Raw genomic sequence first — 7091 nt, 5'->3', positions numbered from 1 at the left:
AGAGAGAGAGAGAGAGAGAGAGAGAGAGAGAGAGAGAGAGAGAGAGACAGACAGACAGACACAGACTGAGAGACTGAGACTGACTCCCAAGTATGCTTTAACTGGTACCTTTCAAACCAAATCTAGCTAATAAGAGCAGGTGAAGTTCCTTTGAAATTTAGGTTCTGTTAATGATGAAGAGTTCTTTTACAAACTTTTGTTAACCAAATGACTGTGGTGTTGATTTTGTTAAGGTGTTTATCCACAAACTATAGTGCTTTTCTGTTGATTCACTAGTTTACACGCCTCAGGCAGGCTTTTGGAGCTTTGCAAGTTATCTTTGTAGTTAGGGTGAAAGGAACTATCTGGAAAACCGGACTGAGGGCAGAGAGATGGTGCAGTGGTTAAAGCCCAGGCTGCTCTGCAGAGGACTGTGGTTCCATTTCCAGGATCTATTTGGCAGCTGATAAGTGACAGTGACTCCAGTCCTAGGGGATCCAGCACTGTTGTCAGACACAGCGCTGTTCATAGATGTACTTACATACATGTAGGTATACATATAAAACTAAGCAAAAAGATCTCTTTTGAGACACGGTCTATGTAGTCCTGGTCTACTAAATAGACCAGGGTGGCCTTGAACTCAGATGATACATCTGCCTGTGGGTAGAAGGGGATGGACTGAGGACACAGACCACCAAAGTAGTGTAGCACCACACCTGGCTAATGTAAACGCTGAGAATTCTTGGACTCTCTTCAACTCCTCAGCCTGTAGTTTATTCACTGTTACACTTCTCCCATGCTTTAGAGTGGTGGTTCTCAGCCTTCGAAGCTCTGGAGCTTTAGTGCAGCTCCTTATGTTGTGGTGACCCCAGCCATAAGATTATTCATTGCTACTTTAAAACTGTAATTAGGCTACTGTTAGGGATCATAATATGAATATCTGATGTTCACGATGTCTGATAAGTGATTCCCCAAAGGGGTAGAGGCCATTGCTCTAGAGTTGTCATGAACAGCAAATGCATTCGTGATTATTCTTTTGAGAGTGGAGTTTATAGGTCTGAGTATTAGCTCAGATTGACTTCTGTTTCTCTTTGTAGCCCAATGTAGCTTCAATGCTGAAATCCTCTTGCCTCAGCCTCCTGAGTGCTGGAGCTGCAGGTGTGTATCACTATGCCTTGTTTGAGTTTATAGTCCTAGACCTTCCCCTGTTCCCCATACTGAGGGTCAAATTCAGAATCCTACACATGCTAAGCAAGGACTAACTTACGTAGTTACATTCCTGGCCCCTCTACATCTTAAATTCTTAAAATGATGTCAGTTTGACTTCCTGTGTGCTCTTTCTTCTTGTGTTAAGGAAAAGAGATACTTTTAATACTTTAGGCTTGATTCATGTAGCTTTTCTTTTAGTCAGGGAGGCTTTCATTGTTATGCTATTTATTATTGTTGTTATTTTGAAGCAGGGTTGGTTATGTTGCTCAAGCTTGGCTTAAACTCAGTATGTAGCCCAGGCTGACCTCCAGCCCATGGTGATTCCTACCTCAGCTTGCTATGTGTGATTACAAGTGTGTACCACTATTTAGCTGTTACTGTTCTTTTAAAACTCAGGACATTGAGGTACAGAAATAATAGCTTATCTGCAGTTTTATAATCTAGGAAAGATTTAAAAACAGACAGTGTGACTTAAGATATTATAATCTGAATCATCATCCAATCTCCTAGAAGTGCTTAAAATTACTTATTTATACTGGGAGGAAGGTCTCATGTAACCCATGTTGGCCTTGAACCCTTGATCTTCCTGAATTCAAAGCATTAGGATTACAAGCATGTACTACCACTTCACGGCTCATGAATATAGTTAAAATTTTTGGTAGGCATAATAAAATATATAAAGGCCGGGCAGTGGTGGCGCATGCCTTTAATCCCAGCACTTGGGAGGCAGAGGCAGGTGGATTTCTGAGTTCGAGGCCAGCCTGGTCTACAGAGTGTACCAAGGCTACACAGACAAACCCTGTCTCCAAAAACAAAAACAAAAACAACAACAAAAAAAAGAAAAACAAAAAAATAAAATATATAAAGAAAAAAACACCAAATGAAAATGTTTCCTTCTTTCTTTTGACACTGAAAATTGAACTTGGTACTTCTTGCACTATTTTTTTTTTACTTGGTGGGATTCCCCACTGGTGGGATTAGTTCTAGTAATCTAACCTATTTAACTCATACATTTCTAAAGTTTTGGCAGATTTGTTTTAATAGGTGTCCAGTAATGGGATAGCTCCCAAAAAGCTGTAAAGGGAGGTTTTGCATTCTTTTTTTTGTTGCAAAGTTTTTGAAATTCTGTAAACACTTAAATAACCTTTCTTGTGAGTAGGTGCATTTTTATAGAGACTCAGCCTTCTGTGGTGTGGCAGTTCCCTTCCTTGGACAATGCAGTGATGGGGGAACTATCTGGCTACTTCTGTTTCCCTCTGCAGCATGGGTTAACTAGGAAGAAGTACAGTGAGGTGGTTGATAGGAAAAGCAATCACTGCTTATTCAGGAGTCTGGGAAGGAATGAGGGTAGATTGGTGTCTTAGTTTCTTTTGTTGTTCTTGTGATAAAATACTGACAAAAGCAGCTTAAGAGAGAAGGGATTTATTTTTGCTCACTTGAAAGTACAGTCCATTATGACAGAGAAGTGAAGACAGCAGGAGTCTGAAGCATCTGGTCACATTGCCTCAACAATTAGGAAACACAGATGACTGCAAACTAGAGCTATCTTTTCCAATTTTGTGCAGTTCTTTTAAGATTCCTTTAAGGAGACAGACAGTTTCTTTTATAGTCAAGATGGAGTAACCATCACAATCAAGATAACTCTGTAGTGGCATGCCCCGTTTTCAGTGGTTGCAGTTAAGACTTCATCAAGTGGTTAGGTCAGAAGGTATAAATTGTAGTCTAGTGGTTAAGGGAGAGTGTCAGGAAAGCTGTTTTCTGGGGTACAGAATGCAGAGGAGATCCTGGGAGAGAAGCTTAATTTTAGGAAGGGGCTTTTTGATTTCGTCTAGTGGTAAATTTGAATTCTTGAGAAGGCCATTTTGGCAGATCATTGTTTGTAGTTTATAAGGTTTCATACTGAGTTGGTATACATTTTTAAAAAGTTTAAGCTGGCATAGTACATGTCTATAATCCTATTGTTTTCGGATTTCTTGCTTGATACCAGCTTGAATTACATAGGGAATCACTCAAAAAAGAAAAAATGTTCAAAGGTGATTAAGATACAGACTACAGGGGCAGCATAAAAAAATTGGTAGAACATGAAGTTGTGAGGGGTTTGGAGGAGTTAATAGAGGTCAAGGGTGTGAATACAACTAAATATATTGTGTGCATGTATGAAATTCTCAGAGTTAAATGGAAAATATATTTTAAAAGTTGGTGAAACACACAACTGGAGGTCTTACTGAGCCATCTCTTTTGCCCTCAAGTTAAATTTTCTTTATTTAGAGGAAAGAATGCAAACAAACAACACTAGATTTTATTTGTGGCCTATAAATTTATTTGATTTGCCCTGAGTTCTGAGATCAAACTTGGCTTAGTAGTATTTTCAGTATACTTATCTTTAGGTTTCAATAGAAAAACAGTTTAAAAATATACTGAAATGAAGGTTGCTAGAAGAAATTTGAGCACTATTTTTGTATAGGATCTTGAAAATAGAGTTTAGACTTCATGTGCATATATATCAGATGATGGAGAGCAACTTAAGGTTCTTTGTATGTTTTTAAAACCTAGAGAGTATTAAATGCACTGAATATATGATAAAGCATAGTTAACTGGCTCTGTCCTCTTGAAAAGAATGCTGGTGCTATTAATACAACACTCTATAGCATCCTTGGAGGTTCTTTAGTTCTTTGTCTCATACTTATAAGTCAGGGCTATTTTTTTTTTTCCCTCTTAAAAAACTTAGCAGGAGCCGGGTGGTGGTGGCGCAAGCCTTTAATCCCAGCACTTGGGAGGCAGAGGCAGGCGGATTTCTGAGTTCGAGGCCAGCCTGGTCTGCAGAGTGAGTTCCAGGACAGCCAGGGCTATACAGAGAAACCCTGTCTCGAAAAAACAAAAAAACAAAACAAAACAAAACAAAACAAAAACTTAGCAGGTCTTTTGGCTATATATTATGGCTTCCAATTTTTTGAAATTTTTTTGGAAAATTTATGGGATTCCTGTGTCTAAGAATGCTTGTGTATTTATGTCTTTTATTTTTTATTTTTTTGTATGTTTGTCTCTGTGTTTGGTTTTCTGTTGTTTGTTCATTTTGGTTTTCTTTTGTTTTTTTTCCTTGTTTGGTGGTTTTGTCAGATTTGTTTTTGATTATCTTATTGTATTTTATTATTATTTAGCTGCCTATTTGTTTTCTAACTAGAGACAGGGTATAGATATGGATGGGAGGGGAGAAACTGAGAGGAGTAGGGAGAGAGGAAAACATAATCAGAGTATATTGTATGAAATAAATGTATTTTCAATAAAAAAAATTAAAAGAGTAAAGCCAAAAACAAAAAAACCCCGGGCTGGGGAAGTGGCTCAGTTTTAGAGTGCTTGTCCAGTATGCATAAAGCCCTACATTCCGTGCCAGTGAGTCCCCTAACATTCAGGGATTTGTACTGACCATCTGTTTCAAAGAGCTAATCATTGCTTCCTGTTTGTTTAATGGTAGTTCTCTAATAATTTTAAATAGTATTTTATTGTATCATTTTAGACATGTCTTAAGAAAATTCCACTTTAAACATTAACTTTACAGTTTTGGAAGTATGTTTAAATTGATTAAATTTATTTATAGGATAATAATGAATTAAATTGATTAAGTTTATTTAAATGGTAATTCTAAAGATCTTGAATAGTTTTCTACATGAATCAGGGAAGTTTGACAGATAATCCTAAGAAATGCCTTTGAAAGGCAGCTTCTTTAATTTGTTTACTTTCTCTGTTTTCTACTTTTGCCCACCTCCTTTTTCTTCTTTTTCCCTCTTTCTCATTTTTCTCTTCTACATGATAAGGTCTTGTATGGGTCAGGCTGGCCTTGAAGTCCTGGTCCTCTTGTCTCCACCTACAAAGTGGAATAACAAATGTGTACCACCATACTTTTCCTGTTTTTGCTATAACTATCATACTAATTTAAGATAAATATCTTTTAGTTATAAACTTTCCCTTTTTTCCTTTTGATATTCAGGGGTCAAGCCTTTATAAGTGACCTATACCCTAAACCTAAAGCATTTTATCTTAGCACTGTTCTTGTTGCTAGTCTGTTGTGACAAAATCAACTTGGGAAGAAGGGTTGTTTTGTTTGGTAGTTTAGGGTATAGCTCATCACGGTGGGAAAAGCAGTGGTAGGCTATGGTCTTACCAGTCTGCAGTTAGGAGGCAGAGACTGAGTGCTGCTGCTCACCTCCTGCCTCCTTTGCCTTCATTTCTGAGACCCTAGTCCGTGGGTCAGTGCCAGTCATGTTCACAAGGGTTAATCCAGTCTGTAAATTACCCCAGTCAGACCAGAGGTTTGTCTCCTAGATCAGTCTAGATTCTGTCATGTTGAGACTGTCACTGTTGATCGCCACATATATGTCCCTTGTCAACTTGATACTCAAATATATCATTTAAAATATTTAAATTTTTATTTTATGTTTTGCTTGCTTGGAACTTTGTCTATGTACACATGGGTGCATACAGTCCCCTCCAAGGTCAGATGGAGCTGTCTGATCCCCTGGGACTGGAGTTATAGATGGTTCTGGGTTTCCACTTGGATGCTGGGATTTGAACTCAAGTCCTCTAGAAGAACAACTAGTGCTCCTAACCACAGAGTTGTCTCTGCAGCCCCCAGTGTCTCAGTTTTAAGCCACAACCTTCTGCCTTTTGTTCCTATAGGCACATAAAAGTACTTCATAATGTAAAATACATTCAGTCTAAATTCAAAAGCCTTTGTGGTTTTGAACAGTACAATATTATTCTGAAGTTAAGTGCAAAGTTTCTTTTGAAACTCTGGTGATGTCTTCACATAAACTATAAAATAATAAAGACAACAGATTCATACTTCTGAAATGGGATGACACAAAATAAACACTCCCATTTCTAAAGAGGGGAATGCTACAGCAAGGACAATTTGGACCAATACAGGACTTAATGTCCCAACAGGCAAACATTAAATCTGAAGCTCTGTGTTGGGTGTCTGGGCCTGTGCCCAGATGACTTATGTACCTCCACCTTTCCTAGTCTGCCACCTGGAGCACATGTAGTTTCTCAAACTAGCCTCACTGTGTTCCTGTGGCTTTCTGTAGCAGATATCCTATTGCCCTGGCCTTTTTTGGCATTGAGGATCTATCTCCCCGTGCAGTGTGTGCTTTCCCTTCTCCATTTCACAGTGCTCTCAGGCTCTTAGCAGGGAATCCAACCCTGTCACATACTGCCTTGGCTTAAGGGCATTTTAGAACCTTGGCATAGCTTTTCATGGCCTTCCATGCCTGTAAAACTAGTATCATGTGTGTGTTGCCAGCTTGAGCTGTAGTTTAGGCCCCCTGGACCACAGTTGAATTGTTCTTTGTCCCTTCCAAGATGACTCTGGGGAGACAATTTTCCCTACAGTTGTTTTTGAGCAGGCCATCCTTTCAGTAGCATTGTTTATACTCCTTTAAAGGAGTTTGGATTTTCTCAAGGTGTAGTACTGAAAGCCTGGAGCTGCTCTGTGGGTAATTTTCCTATTGTTTCAGTTCAAATAGGTTTCTCTAGAATGGTACCAATTTTTTTTTTTTTTTAATGATTACATCTTTCTTACCAGCATGGCTTGTCTGCAACTTTTAAACACACACACCACACACACAGAGAGAGAATAATATTGTAGTATTAAGAACTACAAGGCCCACCATATTTAGCTCCTTATAGTATTTGCTAATTATGGAACAACTTTAAGGAAAATACATGCAAAATATATTCCTAAAGATACCAAAGGTATACATTATACTCTGGCAGTTCTGTTTTCCTTTATTTTTTTCTCTCTCCCTTTTCTCTTTTCTGTGTCATAAGTTGTGTGTGTGTGTGTGTGTGCGCGCGCGTGAGAGAGAGAGAGAGAGAGAGAGAGAGAGAGAGAGAGAGAGAGAGAG

The 7091-nt window shown here is 38.6% G+C and overlaps 1 protein-coding gene across 2 annotated transcripts in view; it reads left to right on the top strand.

The window, feature by feature from the left end:
• The window catches only part of Trappc8 (trafficking protein particle complex 8), a 76792-nt gene that overhangs the window by 1624 nt on the left and 68077 nt on the right, over nucleotides 1-7091 (top strand). The gene's annotated exons all lie outside the window — the stretch shown is intronic.

This window comes from Grammomys surdaster, unplaced genomic scaffold (assembly GCF_004785775.1).
Source record: "Grammomys surdaster isolate TR1022 unplaced genomic scaffold, NIH_TR_1.0 243, whole genome shotgun sequence".
NCBI lineage: Eukaryota > Metazoa > Chordata > Mammalia > Rodentia > Muridae > Grammomys > Grammomys surdaster.
Note: the sequence above shows the minus strand (reverse complement) of the source record. Positions and strands in the feature narration are given on the sequence as shown.